Consider the following 25,228-nt stretch of genomic DNA (forward strand, 5'->3'; position numbering starts at 1 on the left):
TTTGTTTGTATTTTGACCTACCTCATCTTTCCATTTGTTTGTATTAATTTCATTGAGTTGTTCCCTTGGGTTAGGTTCGGTATTACTTGGCAAACTACCTTGTGGTCGTTTAGGGATCAGTTTGGAAAGCTGGCCTATCTAAGTTTCGAGTCCTTGGATCGATGCTTGTTGATTTTTAAGTCCTATCTCGGTATTTTGGAAATGGGTTTCTGACATTGATAAGAATTTTGAGAGCATCTCCTCAAGGTTCGGTTTCTTCTCTTGATGATAAGGTGGCTGTTGAAAACCCTGAGGATTTTGTGGCTTTTGATTCCCTTGACCTCCCCAGGAAAAATTTGGGTGGTTCCTCCAACCTGCATTATAGGTATTACTGTATGGGTTATATTGAGGTCTAAAGTTATTGTTACCCATATAGTTGATTTGTTCCTCTTCGATTGTAGGATTGAAGGATTGGTATTCTGTATGCACGCTTCCTTCGCTTGAGTCACACCTTATTACTGGATGTACCTGCGTAGAACCAAGAAAGCTATCAATCTTTTTATTGAGAAGTTCTACCTGATTTGACAGCATGGTGACTGAATCGATGTTATAGACGCCGGCTGTTTTCGTTGGCTTTGTGCTCAAAACTTGCCACTGATAGTTGTTCAGTGAAATCTCCTCTATGAATTCGTAGGCATCTTCCGGTGTTTTATTGTTGATAGCTCCGCCAGCAGCAGCGTCAATCATTTGTCTTGTCGAGGGATTGACACCATTGTAGAACGTTAGAACTTGAAACCATGGAGGTAACCCATGGTGAGGGCACCTTTTCAATAGATCCCTGTATCCCTCCCATGCATCGTAAAATGTTTCTAAGTCCATCTGCACAAAAGAAGAGATATGATTGCGTAATTTAGCCGTTTTAGCTGACAGAAAATATTTTAGTAAAAATTTCTCGATCATTTGCTCCCAAGTAGTGATAGACCCTCGTGGTAACGAGTTCAACCACTGTTTAGCTTTGTTTCTCAGTGAGAAGGGAAATAACTGAAGACGGATGACATTATCAGAAATACCATTGATTTTGAATGTATCGCAAAATTCCAGGAAATTTGCTAAGTGAGTGTTGGGATCTTCATCCTGCAAGCCATCAAACTGAACAAACTGTTGTATCATCTGAATAGTGTTAGGTTTTAATTCAAAATTATTCGCAGCAATAGCAGGTCTAACTATACTTGATTCAGTTCCTGTTAAAGAGGGTTTAGCATAGTCATACATAGTACGTGGAGTAGGATTTTGATTAGCTGCAATTGAAGGAGACAGCTGATTGTCTTGGTTTTCAGCCATCTCGTTGGTTGGAGGGTGAGTATTGTCTTCTTGTTCGTTTTCTATGTATCGTAAATTACGCCTTATTTCTCTTTGATTTCTACGAACTGTTCGATCGATTTCTTCGTCAAAAAGTAAGGGTCTTGACGGGTTTCTTCTAGTCATAAACTATAAAAACCTGCCAAGAGAAAGAAAAGGTAAATTAATAAATAAGAAAAGAAAATAAATTTGCAAAAAAAATAAATGGCTAAAGTAATAAAAATTTAGTGTTTCTAATATTTCAGTTCCCCGGCAACGGCGCCAAAAACTTGATCACAGTGATTCGTAACAAGTAATAAATATTTATAATGAAGATCAAACCTAGACTAACTATTATCACGACGAAAAGGCAAGCGCACCTATCGAACAATAGTATAGTAATGGCAAGACCGGGATATCGTACCCAAGGGAACCAAAAGTACTAGTAATAACTATCTTTTTATTATCTAGCCTAAGAATAAAAGGGTTTGTTTTAATTAACTAATTATTTAAAACTAAGAATGCACAGAGAAAAGAACTGGGGAATTGCTTTTGGGAAAATCGATTGACTTGAGACAATACCTAAGGAAAAATCCACCTAGACTTTACTTGTTATTTTGGCTTTGAATCGGACGATTTATTCATTCAACTTGTATCGTAGAGATCCCTAAGTTATGTTATTATCCCTATTCAAGACTAATAATGTCTAATCCATAGATTGAATAGCTGAGACTATTCTCTAATTAACACTCTAGGGTTGCATTAACTCGATCTATGGATCCCCTTATTAGGTTTCACCCTAATCCGGCAAAATCTTGTCACCCTATTTCTAGGCGCGTAATCAACTCCGCTTAATTATGAAAAATGTACTCTTAAACAGGGTCTATTCCTCCTCTGAATAAGAGTGTGCCTTGAATCAATATCCTGGGATATCAGAACAAGAATTAAGAATACAGAATTAAGAACAAGTTAAATATTTATCATACGATTTAGAAAACAATAACAATATTCATCTTAGGTTTCATTCCCCTTAGGTATTTAGGGGATTTAGTTCATAACTAAATAAGAAAACATATCAGAATAATAAAGAATACAAAACATAAAGAAAACCCAAAACTTCTGAAGGGGAATTGAGGAGAGATCTTCAGTCTTGATGATGAATCCGGCTTCTGAGATGGATCAATCGGCTTTCTTGGGGTAATTTCTTACCCCTTTTCTTGGTCTCCCCTTTTCTCCTCCTCTAGTGCGTATTTATAGTCTTTAGAATGCCTAAAAACCCTCAAAATTGGCCTTTTCCGAATTGGACTCAACTTAGGCTCGGCAAGGACACGCCCATGTGACACGCCGTGTTCGATTACTTCACGCCGTGTTCGAGCCTGCCAAATTGACACGGCCGTGTAGTCTGCTCGTGTGAGAAGGTCCAGGCTGTGTTGATTTTGTACTTTGGCCCATTTTCTCTATTTTTGGCCCATTTCTCGTTCCTTTCGCTCTCCTATGCTCTCCTAAGTAAAAAATATGAAATTAAAGCATTAAGAGCATCGAATTCACTAATTCTAATGAGAAGTTGTCCATAAAATGCATTAAACATGGTGTAAAAATATGTATAATTTACGGTTTACCAATTCCACGTCTCGATGTTGAGACGCTACCACTCTGATCCTACGTATGTGGTACCGGTTGAGGAGATTGAAGTTAGACCAGATCTAAATTTCGAAGAGGAACCAGTCCAGATCTTGGATCAAGAGGTTTTAGTTCATAACTAAATAAGAAGACACCTCAGAAGAATATAGAATACAAAACATAAAGAAAACCCAAAACTCCTGAAGGGAAATTGAGGAGAGATCTTCAGTCTTGATGATGAATCCGACTTCTGAGGTGGATCAATCAGTTTCCTTGGAGTAATTCCTCACTCCCCCTTCTCCGTCTCCCTTTTCTTTCTCCTCTTGGGTTTATTTATAGGCTTTGGAATTCCTATAAGCGCTCAAAAGTGGCCTTTTCCGAATTGGACTCAACTTGGGCTCAGCAGGGACATGCCCGTGTGACACGCCCGTGTGCGATTACTTTTGGCCTTGTTCGAGCCTATTAGAATGGCATGGGCGTGTTCTATACCTGTGCGAGTCGTGCTTCGATTTTGCCAGATTGACACGGCCTTGTGGTCTGCCCGTGTGAGGAGGTCCAGGCTGTGTTGACTTCGTACTTTGGCCCATTTTCTCCTTTTTTGGCCCGTTTCTCGTTCCTTTTGCTCTCTTATGCTCTCCTAAGTATAAAACATGAAATTAAAGCATTAGGGCATCAAATTCACCAATTCTAATGAGAAATCATCCATAAAATGCCTTAAACATGGGGTAAAAATATGTATAGTTTACGGTTTATCAAATACCACTACACTTAAGCATTTGCTTGTCCTCAAGCAAAATTCTCAACTCATAATCAAATTAAATTCTTCTCAACTTATAATTTCTATCGATAATATCTCAAAATAATCCATAGGTAATCATACGTTGAGAATTCAACTAAAAGAACATAAAAGTTTCAAACATTCCAAGTTGAGCATTTTACTCATGCAAACATGAGTGTCTCCCCATATCTAAGTAATTACCTTTGATTCAGAATATCACAGAGTTTCACATCCTCACTACAGATTCACTCAAATCACTCAAGTTGTTTAAGGATAATAAATGAAGCACTCAATAGTTAATAATGAAAAGTCATTACCATAGGCTTGCATGAAAATCAAATCTCCACCACTATAATTTAAGATGATACATTAATCAAAAGGTTTTTAGAGGGTTGTAGTGAGGCTTGGTTAGGGGGTGTGGTCACAAGCTGAAAGAAAAGGTTAGAATTGAGATTGAATTGAAAATTTGCCTAACTAGAAAAAGAGTTAATCTTCACTTGCGTACAACAGAGCTTCTTCTCAGAATATGAAATTACATATATGTATACATTTTTTTTAACAACAAGTTAAAATATTCAAGGGCTAACTTATTACAAACACGACATAGCTAAGCAATTTCTTCAACTCAAATCTCGACAAAAATATGGATCAAATTAATTTAGGGGAATTCAATAATAATGGGTTAAGGGTTAATATTGAGGTTAATACAAGGAATGACTTGTTAGGCTCAAATGGGTTTACTAAGGGTTAATCATGGAGGTAGGCTTTTCATGGCATGAGTGGGTTAATCCTAAGTGCCTTAATCATTTTGAAATATCAAATCAAATGGTGTGGTCTCGACATGCATAATCAAGTAAGTTCTAGAATAACAGTTCAATACTGACGCACTCAAAGCAATAATAAAAGTGAGCATGAAAGAATTAATAGATGCTAAAGAGGCTCAAAAATCTCACAAAAATTATGGCTTTTTGATGTTTAGACTCGTGAATTCCAATTCAAAGTAATATCTAAACTTTGGGGGAACAGCCTAAGATTTTGAATTCTTAAAAATCAACTCATCATGCTTGATTCTCTAATGTCTTAAAGTTTAAACAGTCAATGCATAAACCCCTATGTTTTAATTCAAAATATATCAATCAAAATCATAAATCAATTAAAATTTAACCTAAATACGATATGAGAGCTTTTCAAGAGAACAAGGTGATTATTCAAGGATTTTTCTGATAATGAAATGAATACCCGCGCAACTTAACATTAGCAGTTTCGTCATAGTATAAATATAATCAGAAAATAAAACCATAGCGGGAAAAAGAAATTTAAATAGCGGCCTTATTACAACTTAAAACCCAAAATTAAATCAGAATATAAAAATAATAAAAATAAACTAAATTAGAAAAACCAACTTTACAGATGATGTGTCCAATCTGAATCCCTCACAGCTCCAAGCCCACTATGGTTGGGGATTTCCTGCAGAGATGAAAATAAAAGGTGAGTTCGATAAACTCAGTGTGTAACATAACCCAACCATAGCCCAAAACAAATCAAACCTCAGAGTCAGACTTATCTGGGCCTTGGCCCAGTATAGAAATCAGAATGAAACCCATAAGCCCATAGCAGATACAGAACAAATATATCATGAATGCAGAAATCCCAACCCAAAGCCATCCATAACACCCCCGTACCAGCCTTACACCATGTGGGGAGACTACTCGACCCACCCAACCGCTACACACCACAGAAATTGCAGCGAGGCTGCCAAATATTGTGAAAAAGTCACTAGATACAGATATTGTGGCTAGGCCACCAGAACAGATATATATATGTGGCGAAGCCACTAGATTGCAGCGAGGCTGCCAGATATTGTGACGAAGTCACCAGAACAGGTATATGTGGCGAGGCCACCAGATTGCAGCGAGGTTCCCAGAACGCTTCCATCAATATAACCCATGTCCCATGCAACAGAAATAATATGTCATGGCATACGTATACAGAAACAGAACATCATGCTTATCAGAAAAAAATAACCCTAGGGGTAAAATCGTAATTTTGCATGCATAAAGGTATTTCAGTAATTATTACCTATTGCTAAGGTTTCATGCTCATTCTAACGTTTACCAAGTAATCAGAAGTACTTACCTCGTCTTTTTACCAAAGTGGGCCCATTGACCCATTGGCTCCTTTTCGGCCCATTAAGCCCAAAAATACAGTTGTGCACGAAAATGCACACTCTGCACTCTAATCATCCAAATGCACCATATTCATTAACAACTGTCTCACGAGCGCTCACACGCTCGCGAGTTCACAAAATACCAATGTTTCGATATTTTAGCTTTTACCGATTCAATCTAAGGGAGGGTGTCGTTTACACACCTATTGATGACGATATCCCCCACGCGATAATCCTACAATCAATCACTAACACATTAGACTTATGAATTAATGATAACTAACATAAATCCACGTCAACTAACCCAATCATCACACAAGTTAGTCATTTACGCACGAGGGGCAAAATAGTCATTTTACCCTCTAGGGGTAAATTGGTAGTCCTACCCTACAGAGGTATTTTAGTAATTCTACAACTTATCCATTTAGGCCTACGGACCCATTGGGACCACATGGCCCATTTCAGCCCATCGCGGCCCGAAATAGCCGTCCTACTGCTAGAGTAATGAGAAATACACACCTGTTAGGAGACTGCAGTTAATCCGCGCTCCAAACACTCTTAGCTGAAGCCCAACCCAAACGAGCACATCACAAAGCGAAAGGGATCAGCCAAGAAGGGTATGCCTACACTCCTCATGGTTTGCTCTATTTAAAGCCAGCTCTCCATCTACTCTTATGTTAGCTTCCCGTTGTGGGATCCCTCCATCACCAGAGTTTAAAACCAACGCCAACTCTTGCCATCCCAACTTAGCAAAATAATCAACCTTTGCGTACCAAGGGATTCGAACCAAAGTCCTCTCACATGCCAACTCACGCCACCACCACTAGGCCATCAACTCATTTGTGTCATAAATCCAACACATTAAACTTTAAAGCGCACCTACTTGCTTCCAGATTTATTGAAAAGAAAAAGCAAAATATATTGCAAGAGCCAAACTTGAACCTTGGACCCTTTGCTTCCTCTATGGCGTCACTTCCTTGTCCCCTAAGTGGCGCCACCTTGCCACTACACCACACTCCTTTTTGTGTCATCTCTTACCCTTTACTCTTAAAAGCCCAAATGCCAATTGCATCACCTATTCATAAAATTAAAATTCCGAAGACTACCACGGATTTAACTTAAGTTTGGGCCTTCCAAAGGCCCACTAACCTACTAAAATATATATTTTAACCAAACAGAACACACACAAATTTTAAAAATCACAAAAACACAGAAAACCCAAAAATTGATGTGTTACAGATCGAGGCGATGAAGTACTCATGGTGGCCACTTGACAAGGTTTCTTTTAATATTATGATTAAGATTTTATTTTGGGTTTTTATTATGTAATAAGGCCTCTGTAATTTAATTTTATTTTAATTTGAGGATTTAGTTACTTGAATTTTAACCTGGTAGTAGTACCTTTCGGATTTTCAAGAAAATAAAAACAACTGCTTTTCTGAAAACACCACGGTTGCGTATTACATTTTGAAAGCTTCCACAACAAACACTGTTTTAAAGTTTAATAACAAACTAAAATAATTAATAATTTGATAAGACAAGTTGAGTTTTCACAATGAACCGAACATCCTAAACCTTGTTAAGAACCTAAAGAAGTTTTATGTAGAACAAATTTTCACGCAATTTGTGTAATGGAAAAACACTCCAATGTGACATCACAGATTTGGCCATAACATCTAGGCCGGGTTTGAGGTGTTACACACAAGCTGTCAGTCAAGATGTTGCTACAGAGTGTTGCTCACACAAGCTATCAAGCATCCGTAACATATACCGGTATACTCAGGCACTGGTAAGACATACAAAACCAGCACCCAAATCATATAATCACATAACACATAATGACCTTAGTGAAATGTCACTTGTATCCTACCCTATTCCTAAGGTTCAAACGAGATTTCTTTCTTGTCGATTCGTCTTTGGACATGTTTATAGGATTAAGCTCATCCACATTAATCAAACATATAGTTCATGCAATATTAAAGCAATAAAATACATTCACATTAAAGCTTGTTTTTAATATATGAACTTACCTCGGTACAAAATGGATAATTGTTCGATTTAGTCCATAACCTTGCTCTTTCCTCGGTCTAGGTCAGAACCTTATCTTTCTTGATCTATAATATCACATTATTCAATTTAATCCCAAAAACACCTTATGGTAAAAATTACATTTTTGCCTCTAACTTTTCAACTTTTTACATTTTAGTCCTTAGGCTCGTAAAATGATTTTCATTCAATTTCATCACACCCAAGCCTAGTTGAACCTATTTCTTATGCATAACAGCCTATATTTGTCATTTATTCACATTTTTACACAGATTTTATAACTTTTACAAATAGGTCCCTATTTGGCATTTTCATAAAAAATCACTTGGTAAATGTTTACTGATCGCGTGATTTCATGATAGGTTTTAAATATTTATAATTACTCATTCTTGAAACTAACTATTATCGTGATGTAGGCAAGTGTACCTATCGAACAGTAGTATAGTTTTAGCAAGATCGAATTGTCGAACCCAAAGGAACTAAAAGTATTAGTAATGATTGTCTTTTTATTATCTAGCCTAAGAATAAAAAGGTTTTGTTTTAAATAACTAATTATCTAAACTAAGAACTCACAGAGAATAGAATTAGGGAATTGCTTTTGGGAAAATTGATTAACTTAAGACAATACCTAAAGAAAAATTCACCTAGACTTCACTTGTTATTCTGGCTCCGTATCGGACAATTTATTCACTTAACTTGTTCTGTAGAGATCCCTAAGTTATGTTATTATCCCTATTCAAGACTAATAATGTCTAATCCCTAGATTGAATAATTGAGACTTTCTCTAATTAATACCCTAGGGTTGCATTAACTCGATCTCTGGATCCCCTTATTAGGTTTCACCCTAATCCAGCAAAATCTTATCACCCTATGTCTAGTCACGCAAACAACTCCGCTTAATTATGAAAAATGTACTCTTAGACAGGGTCTATTCCTCCTCTGAATAAGAGCTTATCTTAAATCAGTATCCTGGGATATCAAAACAAGAATTAAGAACACATAATTAAGAACAAGTTAAATATTTATCATACAATTCAAAAAATAATAACAAGATTCGTCTTAGGTTTCATTCCCCTTAGGTATTTAGGGGTTTTAGTTCATAACTAAATAAGAAAACATATTAGAATAATAAACAATACAAAACATAAAGAAAACCCAAAACTCCTGAAGGGGAAATTGAGGAGAGATCTTTAGTCTTGATGGTGAATCCGACTTCTGAGATGGATCAATTGGCATCCTTGGAGTAATTCCTTACTCCCTACTATATGTGTCCTTTTCTTCCTCTTCAAGGGTGTATTTATAGGCTTTGGAATGCCTAAAAGCCCTCAAAATTAGCCTTTTCTGAATTGGACGCAACTTGGTCTCGGTAAGGACACACCCATATGTGATTACTTCAGGCAATGCTCGAGCCTGCCAAATTAACACAGCCGTGTGGTCTGCCCGCATGAAGGTGTTGATTTCGTACTTTGGCCCATTTTCTCTGTTTTTGTCCCATTTCTTATTCCTTTCACTCTCCTATGCTCTCCTAAGTATAAAACATGAAATTAAAGCATTAGGAGCATCGAATTCACTAATTCTAATAGGAAATCATCCATAAAATGTGTTAAACATGGGGTAAAAATATGTATAAATTACGGTTTATCAAATACCCCTACACTTAAGCATTTGCTTGTCCTCAAGCAAAATTCTCAACTCATAATCAAAATAAATTCTTCTCAACTTATAATTTCTATTGATAATATCTCAAAATAATCTATAGGTAACCATACATTAAGAATTCAACTAAAAGAACATAAAAGTTTCAAACATTCCAAGTTGAGCATTTTATTTCGAAAACATAGGTGTCTCCCCTCATCCAAGTAATTACCTTTGATTCAGTATATCATAAAGTTTCACATCCTCACTAAAGATTCACTCAAATCACTCGAGGTATTTAAGGACAATAAATGAAGTACTCAATAGTCAATAATGAAAAGTCATTACCATAGGCTTGCATAAAAATCAAATCTCCACCACTGATAAATTGAGATGAAACATCAATCAAAAGGTCTTTAGAGGGTTATAATGAGGCTTGGTTAAGGGGTGTAGTCACAAGCTGAAATAAAGGGTTAGAATCGAGATTGAGTTGAAAAATTTGCCTAACTAGAAAAAATGGCTAGTCATCAATTGCGTACAACAGAGCTTTTCTCAGAATATGGAATTTTAACTTCTTTAGCTCAAAAGATTACTACTATTAAGATTTATACACTTTTTTCTATTTAAGAACAAGTTAAATAAATACAAAATAGAATATAACATAGCTAAGCAACTATTCCAACTCAGATTCTCGACAAAAAATAGGGATCAAATTAATTTGGAGGATTTCAACAATAATGGGTTAAGGGTTAATATTAAGGGTAATACAAGTAATAGCTTGTTAGGCTCGAGGGGGTTTACTAGGGGTTAATCGTGGAGGTAGGCTTTTCATGGCATGAGTGGGTTAATCCTAAGTGCCTTAATCATTTTGACATATCAAATCAAATGGTGTGGTCTCGACATGAATAATCAAGCAAGTTCTAGAATAACAGTTCAATACTAACGCACTCAAAGCAATAATAAAATGAGCATGAAAGAATTAATATATGCTCAAAAGGCTCAAAAATTTCACAAAAGTTATGGCTTTTTGATGTTTAAAATTTGTGAATTCCAACTTAAAGTAATACCTAAACTTTGGGGAAACAACCTAAGATTTTAAATTCTTAAAATCAACTTATCATGCTTGATTCTCTAATGTCTTAAAGTTTAAACAATCAATGCATAAATGCCTATGTTTTAATTTAAGATATATCAACAAACATCATAAATCCATCAAAATTCATCCTAATTATGATATGAGAGCTTTTCAAGAGAATAATGTAGTAATTCAGGGATTTTTCTGATAATGAAACAAATATCCCCCCACACTTAAGACGTATATTGCCCTCAATGTACAAAGATAGATATATTGAAAAGAATATAAAAATAAGATAGGGAGAGAAATGAAACTTCCTGTATGATGAATTCCTCGAACTGGAGTTTTGGAGGGTAATCGGTTCAAGAGTGGAGGAGGATACTCCGGCGGTCGTATAGGTTCATTAGTCCATAAGTCCCGTGCCAAAAGAATATTATATCTAGTGCTAGCTATGGTTGTAGTCGATCAGGACATGACAGTCGTGGTAAAACTTTCCTGGTGGAGTTTTTTGTTCCTATGCGATGATGAGCTTAAGAGCTCTATATAACTATGATAAAATGAGGAACTTTTTAGAAGGTATTAAGAAGAATAATTACTCATAAAGAAATAACCAAAATTAATAATTAATAATAAAATTCTAAAATCTACTAAAAATAAAAATAAAAAGTAGTTTTAATGAAAATTAAAAACATAAAATAATAAATAAATGTTTTTAAACATCTTCATCGCTGGATGGTTTGCGAGGTGGGATTGGCAATGAGATGTGGAGGTGCTGACAAATCTGCTGTAGAGTAGCATCAATGTTGTCAAATCATTGAAAACACTACTACTCAAATCGAGTGAGGCGCTCAGAGATGTCAACATATGAAGCCGTCGCATGAACTGGACGAGAGGGTGGTGGTGGCTGAGTCGGTGGGTCCTCGTGCTGTGAGGGGACATCATCAGGAATGTCCTCGTAGGCCTCCTCCTCGGTAGATTGGGCGAGACAATATTGGGGAGGGTAGGTTCCTCAGCTCCTCTCGATCATCCTCATGCTAAGCATGCTCGAGATGCCTTGTGGAGACATCTGGCCGATGAGGGTAAGGGATGATTCTTGGGCTGTGGTGCTGAGGAGCCCAAAGTGTTGAGCCAACCGGGTCACATAGGGGCCAATGGAGATGACCACCTTTCGATGCCACTCTGTCTGGTGCTGAATCGTGAGGGTGATGAAATAGGCAAGGTCAATGACGTGCCCGTACGACATGCACCATAAGAAGTAGGTGTCGTGAGTGTTGACGACGCCAGTGCTCTCTCGCCTCCCTGTAATCGTGTGAGCCAAAATGGCGTGTAGGTACCTTAGGGAGGGAGGGAGAGTCGGTGCCTTGGAGCGGCTAGGATTGTAGGTGCCCCACATGGTACTAGTGTGTTCTAGCACCGTAAAGGAGAACGATGGATGTGGCTGTTGAGAGCATGTAAGTTATTCTTCTCCTTGAACTTCTCTATATATAAGCCCAGTACAGCACTGAACTCTAGGACTCTTAGCTGGCAGACTAACTAGCCTAGGCAAAACTGGACCGTGCTAGGATCATCGTAGTTCATCATTACAGTCTGAAGATGGAACATTGAGCATAGTTCCATTGTGAGCTCGAGGTATGTTGGTTCGATAATCCTAAAGAACAACTCCTAAGGGTCGGTGGTTAGGAGGGCCCGAATCGCATCAGCCAACTGAACTTGTTCTATGGTAGCCCAGTCGATGCAGCGGCCCGCAATTAAAGGTCAGGCCTGAAGTATTTGGAAAAGTTCTTCTTGGGGCCTACGGGAAAACTATAGGAGGGGGTGACAAATTTCCGCGGTTGGACCCGCAGAAGATGAAGCTTCCTTCCATTTCTTGGAAGCGGGGACAACAACCTTTTTACCACTTAAAGATGACATGGTACCTGTGATTAGAATCAGCAAGTCATCTTGATGAGTGGTCAAAGTAAAATAAAGATATATTTAAAATGGCAATCATAATTTCAGTAACTACTAAGACTACCAAGTTAATCAAAGTAATCAATTGTAAAAAAAAAATGGCAACCAATTTCATGGAATGCAACATGTGTGACAGATGAAAAGTGTTAACACTAAAGGCATGAGTATGTATATTGTTCTAATCATGAATATTTACTCCTAACTAATTAAATATAGTAGAGGAGTCACATAAAGAGTAAGAATTTGAACATGAAAACAAAATAACTTGTGCTATGAGTAAAATGTAAGTGATAGAAAGATGAAAATAATTATGAAAAATGCATAGTACTGTGATAACTAACATGGAAAATAAGTACAATTAAATGGAAAAAAGTAAACAAAGGCTAGAAGGAGGGAAATCGGGTATCAAAATGGAGTTGGAGGCAGCGCACGGGCTGGTAGGGAGGCCGTGTAAACTTGCAGCGGCTATGGTTAGGGTTTTTGAATGTGGAAGAAAGTGAATATTGCAGGGTATTTATAGATTTTGGGCCACACGGCTAGGGCACACGCCCGTGTTCCCTAATTTTTACCTGTGTGTTTCGCGTTTTTCCTATTTGGGCGCGTCTGAAATTTGTCCCACACCCGTGTACCTTGGGCATGTAGGCTCACACGGTCGTGTCGCATGACCGTGTCTAGCTTCGCTCGCTTCTCCCACGCCCTTGTATGCGAGCCCATGCTCGTGTTAATTTGACAGTTTCGACCACGGGTGTTAGGCATGGGCGTGTTGCACACCCGTGTTGTTTTGGCAGGCTCTAACACGGCCATGTTGCACGGCCGCAATGTTTTATCGTAGCCCATGTTTGGGGATATCTTTACCCTGGTTGCACATGGCCATAAGTGCATCCGTGTGCTTGGCCGTGTCTCTATGGAAAACCTGTACTCAAGAGCTCCGTTAGTAAGTTAGATGTTGAAGACTAAATTTTAAAGAAGTTAATACAGTTAGTGCTCGAGTTGCCTCCCGAGAAGCACTTATTTATAGTCTAAGCTCGACTTAACTCTTCATTGAATGATCATGGTGGTTTGAGGAGTTTATACTCCTCATTCCTCTACCAATCTCATCAAAATAAGGTTTTAAACGGGTGTTGTTTACCTTAAAAGTGTCGAACTTGGGATGACTCACCTCAACCGTACTGAATGGGAAAATGCTGAGTACCGTAAGAGGGATTTCTTCATTTGATGTGGTAGAGACAATGTGGGGATCTGCGGCATCTAATAAGACTCTATCTCCAACATTAAGTTGATTTGGAAAGGTATTGAGCTCATTCTATTGGAGATTCATTTTGTCGGGTGTTCTTGGTTTATGTGTCCGCCATTTATCTAGCTCCTTGATTTGTAGCCTTCAAACTTCATGAATATGTCTTCTATTGTTGCTTGGGAATGGCTCATGTACTTCCTTCAGAGTCATTTCCTGCAAAGAAGGTTGTACCATATTGTCAGTTTTAGTAGAATGGGTTAAATGATCACTTTTAATTTCCGATGTGTTGCCAGAATTGCGAGCTTGAAGAGTGATTGTTTCATCTCCCTCATGGAGTGTGAGTTCACCTGTGCCAACATCAACAATTGTTTTAGCAGTTGCTAAAAAGGGCCTTCCTAAAATTAAAGGAGTGTTGCTATCCTTCTCTATGTCTAGAACAATAAATTTAACGAGAAATATGAATTTATCGATTTTAACTAGCACATATTCAATAATACCCCTAGGGAATCTTATAGTTTTATCTGCTAATTGAATGCTCATCCTTGTCTGTTTGGGTTTCCCGAGACCTAGTTGCTTAAACATTTTGTAAGGCATGATGTTGATACTAGCCCCTAAATCAACTAATACATTATTAACATCTAAACTACCAATTAAGCAAGGAATCGTAAAACTCCCTAGATCTTTTAGTTTATTTGGTAGCTTATTTTGCAGAATAACTGAGCATACGGCATTTAGCTCCACATGTGGCGCCTTGTCCAACTTCCGCTTATTTACTAAAAGCTCTTTTAAAAATTTCATTGCGTTTGGCATCTGCAATAGAGCTTCAATAAACGGTAAGTTAATATGTAATTTTTTTAAGAGTTTAAGGAATTTACCAAATTGTTCATCTGAGTGGTCTTTCCTTGTCACGTTGGGGTATGGCACACGAGGTTTATATTCGACATTCACCGATTTGTTTTTATTGTGATCTACCTCACCTTGACCTTTGCTTACCGCGATTTCTTACCTCGGTTCTGGTTCAGGCTCAACGACTCCTTCGTCATCTTGAATATTAATTGCGTTGAGCTATTCCCTTGGGTTGGGTTCAGTATTACTTGGCAAGCTACCTTGTGGTCGTTTGGAGATTAGTTTGGAAAGCTAGCCTATCTGAGTTTCAAGCCCTTGGATCGACGCTTGTTGATTTTTAAGTGCTGCCTCGGTGTTCTAAAAATGGGTTTCTGACACCGATATAAACTTTGAGAGCATCTCTTCAAGGTTCAGCTTCTTTTCCTGTTAGTAGAGTGGTTGTTGAAAACCTGGAGGATGTTGTGATCTTTGATTTCTTTGACCACCCCATGAGAAATTGGGATGTTTCCTTCAACCTACATTGTAAATGTTACTATATGGATTGTTTTGAGGTCGAGGATTATTACCCATGTAATTTAATTGCTCGTTATCCATGTTGTGGCTATAAGGTTGGTATTCCGAATGGCTTGTTCCACCTCCACTTGCTTCGCACTGCATTACTGGGTGAACCTGTGAAGAACTAAGAAAACCATCAATTTTCTTATTCAAGAGTTCTACCTGATTAGAGAGCATGGTGACTGAATCGACATTATAAACGCCGGCTGTTTTCGTTGGCTTTGTCCTCATGACTTGCCACTAATAGTTATTCAGTGACATCTCTTCAATAAACTCATAAGCATCTTTAGGTGTTTTATTGTTGATGGTTCCGCCAGCAGCTACGTCAACCACTTGTCGAGTCGAAGGATTCAGGCCATTATGGAATGTTTGAACCTGAAGCCAAAGCGATAACCCATGGTGAGGGCACGTTCTCAGTAAGTCCTTGTATCTCTCTTATGCATCGTAAAGAGTTTCTAAGTCCATCTGAACAAACGAAGAGACATCATTACGTAATTTAGCCGTTTTAGCCAGCGAAAAATATTTTAGTAAAATTTTTTGGGTCATTTGTTCCCAAGTAGTAATTGATCCTCGTGGTAACGAGTTCAACCACTATTTAGCTTTGTTCCTCAATGAGAAAGGGAATAACCGAAGACGAATGACATCATCAAAAACGCCATTGATTTTAAATGTATCGCATAGTTCCAAAAAGTTTGCTAAGTGAGCGTTGGGATCTTCATCCTGTAAACCATCAAACAGAACAAACTGTTGTATCATTTGAATTCTGTTAGGTTTCAGTTCAAAAGTATTTGTAGCTACAGTAGGTCTAACTATGATTGATTCAGTTCCTGTTAAAGAAGGTTTAGCATAATATACATAGTGCGTGGAGTAGGATTTTGATTAGCCGCAATTGCAGAAGGTAGCTGACTGTCTTGGTTTTCAACCATCTTTTCAGTTAGGGGTTGAGTATCGTCTTCTTGCTCATTCTCTGTGTATCTTATGCTTCGCCTTATTTCTCTTTGGTTTCTGCATACTCTGTGATCGATTTCTTCGTCAAAAAGTAATGGTCCTGACGGGTTTCTTCTAGTCATAAACTATAAAAACTTGCCAAGAGAAAGAACAAGTAAATTAATAAATAATAACAATAATAATAAATTAAATTGCAAGAAAAATAAATGGCTAAAGTAATAAAAATTGAGTGTTCCTAATATCTTAGTTCCCCGGCAACAGCGCTAAAAACTTGATCGCGTGATTTTGTGATAGGTTTTAAATATTTATAATTACTCGTTCTTGAAACTAACTATTATCGCGATGTAGGCAAGTGCACCTATCGAACAGTAGTATAGTTTTAGCAAGACCGGATTGTCAAACCCAAAGGAACTAAAAGTACTAGTAATAACTATCTTTTTTATTATCTAGCCTAAGAATAAAGAGGTTTTGTTTTAATTAACTAGTTATTTAAACTAAGAACTCACAGAGAATAGAATTGGGGAATTGCTTTTGGGAAAATCGATTGACTTAAGACAATACCTAAGGAAAAATCCACCTAGACTTCACTTCTTATTCTGGCTCCAAATCAGACGATTTATTCACTTAACTTGTTCCGTAGAAATCATTAAGTTATGTTATTATCCCTATTCAAGAATAATAACGTCTAATCCCTAGATTGAATAATTGAGACCTTTCTCTAATTAACACCATAGGGTTGCATTAACTCGATCTATAGATCCCCTTATTAGGTTTTACCCTAATCCGGCAAAATCTTGTCACCCTATGTCTAGGCGCGCAAACAACTCCGCTTAATTATGACAAATGTACTCTTAGACAGGGTCTATTCCTCCTTTGAATAAGAGCTTATCTTGAATTAGTATCTTGGGATATCAAAACAAGAATTAAGAACACATAATTAAGAACAAGTTAAGTATTTATCATACAATTCAGAAAAATAATAACAAGATTCGTCTTAGGTTTCATTCCCCTTAGGTATTTAGGGGTTTTAGTTCATAACTAAATAAGAAAACATCTTAGAATAATAAAGAAAACCCAAAACTCCTGAAAGGGAAATTGAGGAGAGATCTTCAGTCTTGATGGTGAATCTGGCTTCTGATATGGATCAATCTGCTTCCTTAGAGTAATTCCTTACTCCCTACTTTGTGTGTCCTTTTCTTTTTCCTCTAGGGTGTATTTGTAGGCTTTGGAATGCCTAAAAGCCCTCAAAATTAGCCTTTTCTGAATTGGACTCAACTTGGGCTTGGTAGGGACACGTCCGTGTAACATGCCCATGTGCGATTACTTCAGGCCATGCTCGAGCCTGCCAAATTGACACGGCCGTGTAGTCTGCCCGTGTGAGGAGGTCTAGGCTGTGTTGATTTTGTACTTTGGCCCATTTTCTCTGTTTTTGGCCCGTTTCTCATTCCTTTCCCTCTCCTATGCTCTCCTCAGCATAAAACATGAAATTAAAGCATTAGGAGCATCAAATTCACCAATTCTAATGGGAAATCATCCATAAAATGTGTTAAACATGGGATAAAAATATGTATAAATTACGGTTTATCATTTACCTAACCTAAAACATACATTTTCTACCATTAGACACATAAATACACAAATATTCTACATGGGTAAAATTTTAGACTTTGATTTTCTTTCAAATCAGTCCTTTAAATAGCTAAATCAAGTTACCAAATTCACAAAAACATAAAAATCATCAAAAATGGGATAAAGACCGACTTACAATCGAGCTTGGAAGCTTGGAAAACCCTAGCTATGGTTTCATTTGAGACATTCGACCATGGGGGATCAAATTAGAAAAGATGACATCTTTTTATTTGTCTTTATTTTCAAGGTTACCAAAATGCCCTTCACTTAAAACTTTGAAATTTTATCTAACAATGTCCATTTTTTCCAACTTAAGGTATAATGGTCTAATTTCCACTTAAGGACCTCCAATTTAAAATTTCATAGCAATTAAACACCTCTAGCTTCTAGAACACATATTTTGCACATATTGCAATATAGTCCTATTAGTCAAATTGGACACCCTATCGATAAAATTTCTTAACAAAATTTTCACACAATCATTCCATCGTACTGTAGACTTTAAAGTAATAATAAAAATAATATTTCTACTTCAGATTTATGGTCCCAAAACTACTGTTCTGATTTGACCCAAAAATGGGCTATTACATGAGAAATAAAGCTAGAAATGGCTTTATTTTATCCACAAGGCAGACACACGGGTGCGTGTCTAGACCGTGTGTGACACACGGCCTGGTAACATGGGCATGTGGTTAGGCCGTGTGCTCTTTGAACCTTAAATTTAAGAAACAGAATGCTCAGAATTGGGCACACGGGCAAAGACATGGGCGTGTTTCTCAGTCCTGTGTGCCACACGACCAAGAATACAAGGGCGTGTCTTAGCCGTGTGAAACCTGCACCTAAATTTGAATTGAATTAATTAACCATACGCCTAGCACATGGGCGTGTGGCATGGCCTTGTGTGCAAGTCAAAGAGTTACACAGGGTCGAACACGGCTTCCAACACGGGCGTGTCCTAGGGTCACATGGTCGTGTCCTTTGGACCACATGGGCGTGTGAGCCCTACACCTTGGAAAATTTTGAAAAGTCGTGAAAAATTCTTAGAGGTCTCGATTTAGTCCTAACTTGATCCTAATGCTCTTATTAGGCCTCGAGGGCTCAATTAAGGGACGTTATAGATGATCTTATTAAATGAATAGTAAATTCACGTAAATTAATTGAAAAATGTTTTGAATGTTCTGGTAATGCTCCGTAACCCTGTTCCAGTGATGGATACGGGTTAAGGGCGTTACATTTAGCGGTATCAAGCATGGTTTAGTCGGTTCTCGGACTAAACGTAGCATATTTAGAGTCTATAAATACCTGCCATTATATAACCTGTGATAGTGTGATATCTCACGACTCTGATGGAAATTATTTTACAAACAGACAGAGATGCTTTCCAATTGAGCTAATTTCGATACTACTGGAAGTGATATTCACGTGCCTGAGTAAAAATGTTACTTATGATGAAATAGAATTTGAAAAGGTATGGATAAATGATTTATAGTAGATGAGAATGATGAATGTTATGTTATATGAGTGTAAGCATATATATATAAAAAGTTAAATTTTGAGGCTTACGATCTCCACTCCCTTACCAGTATAGTTTTATACAATGAAATTCACAAGATTTATATGAATTAAGCTCATGAATGTGGAACTAAAGAGTTCAAAGGCTGAATGATTAATGAGGTAGTTAGAAAATAGAATGGGTTAGTAAGTAAAGACAGTATTAAAAGAGATATCAGATTTTTCTGAAGATTATTTTGAATATGTGATGTCATTTTTAAAGAGTAAGATTATGCATGAGTAATCAACTTATCTATGATATGATAATTACAGAACAAATTAGCCGAAAATTCTTTTGAGTTGACTCTTTCAGTGAACTGAATAATGTAGTATTATTGATGACTTTATTAGTCAGTAGAATAGTAATGAAATTGCAAAGATATGTGAATACAACTATTATAATTGAGTATATTACAACAATCTCTTCTGAGTATTCTATATGTTCTGTTATTCTCAGAGGCATATGAAATTATGCATGTACAAATGCAATATTTATCGTATTGAAAGGCTAGTAAATTCTGGTTGATTCATGAGCGATATTGCTTTATCATATTTGGGTTTTCTAATTAATCATGATTGATACAAGATTTGATGATAAGGTTCATTGACGATGTTTTCTATTTCTACTGACTGAAGCCTTGAATTGCGAATGTGCAAGATATATTGTCTTTATCACAGTTGTTTCTACTAAGTATGCGTGACATTACTCTACTGAATTTTCTCTGAGATGTCAGTGATCTCTTTATTATGTAAACATGGGTTATTTGTGGAAGATATTCTTTGATTGGAAGTAATTACATTTATTACCATTATAAATATTGACTCGATCATGAGGTATGGTGATAGAGATCACAGAACATAGAAACTATGTTACAGCATTGGTTGTTATTGGGGCCACTTTCGGTTCTCCCTCTTTTAATTTGAGGTACACTATTGATATTGAAATGTTGCTTTATCTATATGGTTGAAATGTCGGTCATATTAATGCACTATGGTTATAAATCTACCTGATGGTTGTGGTTTTGGAAAAGACTCAAAGCTTCATCTACATTGATGACATAGTTATTATAGAAAGATGTAAGAGTTGAATGGATAGATAAATGTTAGTAAAGTTTTAACCAATTGGAAGCTCTGTTGATCAAAGTATTAATTTTGGTTCAACCTGAATCGGGTAAGGAATTCGTTATTATAGTACTGCACTATTGTACAAGATTTGGTTGTGTTTTGATGTAGTAAGGCATAACCTGTACTTTTAGAAAGTTAAAAACCACATGAAAAGAATTACTTGATACATGATCTAGAATTAACAGCTATTGTTTTTGTGTTGAAATTTGACAACATTACTTGTTTGGTGAAAAATGTCATATATTCACCGATTATAAAAAGTTGAAGTCTCTGATGTTGCTAAAAGATTTGACTTTGAGATAGCGTATATGACTTGAATTGTTGAAAGATTATGGTTTGACAATTGTATATCAATTGGAAACAATGAATGTTGTTACAGATGTTCTGAGTAAAAAATCTTTGTATATTTGGCAAGCCATGGATATCGAATACAATTGTCTCATAATAACTTAATTTTAGCTAAGTATAGAGCTAAACTGATGTTTCTACAACAGAACGGTGAAACTCAGAAAAGTGATAATGAGTTGTAAGTTAAATGAGTACAGTGTGAAATAATTTCTGAATCAGAATTTCAGAATAGATTCGATAAATGTCTGTTATTCAGAGATAGAGTCTGTGTATTTAAGAAATTAGAGCTTGTACTGAAAATTTTATATGAATGATCACAGTGGTACTATGCCTATTTAACAGGAGAATGATAAAATGCATAATGATTCGAAAAAGATGTATTAGTAGCTCTGAAATAAAAATTGGTATTTCTTAAATTTTACTTAAATGATGGATGTACCTGTAACACCCCTTACCCATATCCGAGGCCGGGCTAAGGTACAAGGCGTTACCAGACAAACATACAAACATTAAACTAAAATACGAGCCATAAAATTTTATTCATATTTCAAAGCGTTCATTCTCTTACACATAGTCCCTTATTTGAGTCTACGGAGCCCAAAACATACTTTAGAAAGGGTTTGGGACTAAACCGAGAATTTATGAAAATCTTGGAAATTTCATGCTTTAAGGCTCCACACGCCCGTGTCCCAAAGTCGTGTTCCATACACGGTTGAGACACATGGTCGTGTCTCTGCCTGTGTGAAATATACCTAGGCTATTTTCTAAGCTTTGGTCAACCTTGATCTCTTACACACTTATACAAATCAAAAGCATATAACATGGTATTCATTTAATGATTAAACATCCTCAATTAAACCACAAACATAGCATTTGTATGTCATCATACATGTGTCTCTCATACTCATTTTACCTTGTTTATTATAGTACCACTTATACATTTATACCAAGATTATCATCTTACCAAATATCTTCAGCTTAATCATTAAGCATTCATATTTAAAGCTAGATCATATCTTTATAAAATACCACGATTCAGATATGCAGAATAACATGTTTGCCTGAAACATTTCAATTCAATTCCATACCCAACAAGCATTACATTGAGACTAGTCATATATATATACATGTCATGATACATAACATTCTCTTTTTGTTTTCTTATAAACACATATCATTTATTTCATTATATCAATATTTCATATACCATAGTTTCCATGCATTCCACATATATTTATTTTCCTCCTCCTCCTCTCCATTCCACATCCTTAATGTATATAGCATTCTTATAAGTACGATTTCACAATTTACTAATAAATGTTCACATCAAACTGTCCACACGAGTCATAGTCACTTAATTATTTATAATTCGAGCTACAGAGCTCCAAATTAAGATCTGTAAATTTCCCCTGAAACTACACTCAAACATCTTTCCACCATAAAATTTTCATAATTTTTGGTTTAGCCAATTAGTACATTTTATTCATTAAAATTTCCCCTGTTTCACTTTTTGACATTTCTGACCTCTCTTAACTAAAAAATAATTATCTCACAATACAGAACTTGGATAATGTTCTTGTTGATTTATCTTGAAAATAGACTCATTATGGATTTTAAAAATATAATTTTGAGCTTCTAATTATTTTTCTCCAAATTTTTGTGATTTTCCAAATTCAGTATAGGGGATCACGTAATCATTCTAAATCAGTCTCACAAAAACATAAATATCTCAAAATATAGAACTCCTTTCTTTCTTTATTTCTTTTATATGAAAATAGACTCATTAAGGTTTAATTTTATATCTCATTCAGTCTCTGATTCAATTTATACTATATTTGGTGATTTTTCAAAATCATGTCACTACTACTGTCCAAAACAGTTTTATTGCTAATTCACTCTTTCACACTTTCTTTGTATTAACCTCATTTTAACATACATATCACAAATCATTTCACCACATTTCATACATCACAAGTATAGGCCCATGATCACAAGGTCACCATAAAATCATCCTCATGTATAACTTACTTGTTTATAACCTTACGACATCCTGGTCACTTAATGAACACGTCATTCACATAACCAAGTTCCTGCACTTATTCATCACAAAACTCACAAAGCAATACATAGAAAGTCTCCCGTTGAACACTTCAGATCAATCCTCGATACTTGGTGGTTTCAGCACATAGCTCCACCCATCATATAGTTCGACTCTCTTGTACACATGGTGAACACTTAGTACCACCCATGTGACCTAGCCAGTTTATCTCGTAGCTCTCTTGTCTACATGGTGTCCTTCACTTGGAACCACGCATGCAACCTAGCTACATATGTCCCGTAGCTCTCTTGTCTACATGGTGTACACATAGTATCACCCATGCGACCTAGCTACATCATAATGTCTTGTAGCTCTCTTGTACACATGATGTGCACTCAGCACTGTGACAGCCCAAAATTGACCCTAGTCGGGAAGTGGTTTCGGGACCACAAAACTGAGTCATAAAAATAATTGATTTCCATAATCTATGCTTATTATGTGTGTACATGAGTATGTGGAAGTTTCATTCTCCAATTTTGCCAATTGCATGAGAAATTATTAAATAGGGATTGATATGAGACATGGTGAAAATATGATAGGCTAATCTAAAATGGTCTATTAATGCATGTTGTGAAAATGATGGGTTTGCATGTCAAATTACCCAAAATTTGAGCTAGTGGTTGGCCATGCTATGGGTGGAAACATGTTGGGAACATGTTGGCCTAGTGAGGTATGTAGGAAAAAAATAAAATAAGGGGCATGGGCATAAAATAATGAAAAGGAGTATGATGAATACAAAAAAAAATGTGTGTAGTTGTTTTCCCCCCCCATTGCCGTGAGCTAAAGAAAAGAAAGGAGAAAATTTTTGTTCATCCTTTCTCATCTTCATTTAGCCGAAACTAGAAAGAAAAAAACAAAGAAAAAAAAATGCTCATCCTTTGGTTCATCCTTGGCCAAAAATTTTAAGGAGGAAGGTAGAAGAAAGGTTGAAGAGGTTCGGCCATGCATGTAGCTAGGCTAAGGTATGTTTGATGATGTTCCATGAGATGCATGCATGTTTTAGTTGTTAGCTTGAGTTCTACCTAGCCCATGGTCTAAATCTTGCTATGTGATGGAAATGACACTCGGCCATGGATGCATCATTCTTGGTTGATGTTTGATGTTGTGGTGATGAGGCATGAAGATGAGTTAAGATTCGGCCTAGGTGGAGTTGTGTTAATGCCATTGCATGCTAAATATGAAGCTTGTTAATGATGCATGTGATGGTGGCTTGATGATTCTTGAACCTCCTTTTTAGCATTTTTGAGTGAGCACATATGTGCATTGGTTGCTAAATGGAGAAGAATCGGCTAGCAAGTTGTGTGCTAAGGCCGAATATAACTTTTGCATGTTAATGAGCAATGCATGTGTTAAATTGATGGAAAGGGAGAGGATGCTTTACTAGTGTGTATATGTGTGTATTAGCCAAGTTTTGAATTTGAAACAAAAGGGTGTTTAGTCAATACAAGTGACCATACTTGTAGAATGTATTAAGTGTTGAAATCGGCCCCAAAATAGACATGCATATTCGGCCAAGGGGGAAAAATTAGCTAAAATGTTGAGTTTGATTCATGATTCCGTACATATGTGACTTTAATGTCTAGTGTATAAATATGGGCTAAGTGCCTTGTGTTCCTCTTTTCGATGCTCAAATGATTAAATCAATTTATTTGTTTAATTAAGCTCAAGAGCAAAGGGGAACTAAATCCGATAAAGGGAAGGAAAAAGTGGTCGAATAGCTATCGGAATCGTTCGACAACACCCGAGGTAAGTTCATGAGTAAAAGAGCTTAAATTATGATGTGATTAGATCATGTTTTAAGCAAATTAAAATCATGCTCTTTGTGTGGCTATTGAGCCGAATTTGCAAGAATGATAAATGTCTTGTGTTTGAGTTTTGGTAACGAAAATGAAATACGAATGGGCCATGATTTATTGTTAAATGTGCATGGTTATTTGAATGATGTCCGGGCTAAGTCCCGAAGGCTTGTGCTAAGTGACAATAGCCGGACGAAGATCCGAAGGCATTTGTGCGAGATACTAATTCCGGGCTAAGCCCGAAGGCATTTGTGCGAGATACTAATTCCGGGCTAAGCCCGAAGGCATTTGTGCGAGTTACTAAATCCGGGTTAAGTCCCGAAGGCATTTGTGGAATTACTATAACCGGCTATGTCCCGAAGGCATTTGAACGAGGAGCTATATCCGGTTAAATTCCGAAGGTACGTGATTTGGGAATGAATGAACTTGCTGTAAAATTCTAGTTAATACTCTCGAAACATCCCAACATTGAGGTATGTTTCGTATGTGCTTGAATTTAGTTGAGCCCTT

At 36.6% G+C, this 25,228-nt stretch overlaps 2 non-coding genes across 2 annotated transcripts; both read left to right on the forward strand.

The window, feature by feature from the left end:
• The first annotated feature begins 784 nt into the window (after positions 1–784).
• Positions 785–891, forward strand: LOC121230081 (small nucleolar RNA R71). The gene has a single exon (XR_005928033.1). It is a non-coding gene; the product is annotated as a small nucleolar RNA R71 (small nucleolar RNA).
• Positions 892–15,614: 14,723 nt separating this feature from the next.
• On the forward strand, positions 15,615–15,721 carry LOC121230147 (small nucleolar RNA R71). The gene has a single exon (XR_005928099.1). It is a non-coding gene; the product is annotated as a small nucleolar RNA R71 (small nucleolar RNA).
• The last annotated feature ends 9,507 nt before the right edge of the window (positions 15,722–25,228 follow it).

Source organism: Gossypium hirsutum, chromosome A05 (assembly GCF_007990345.1).
Source record: "Gossypium hirsutum isolate 1008001.06 chromosome A05, Gossypium_hirsutum_v2.1, whole genome shotgun sequence".
NCBI lineage: Eukaryota > Viridiplantae > Streptophyta > Magnoliopsida > Malvales > Malvaceae > Gossypium > Gossypium hirsutum.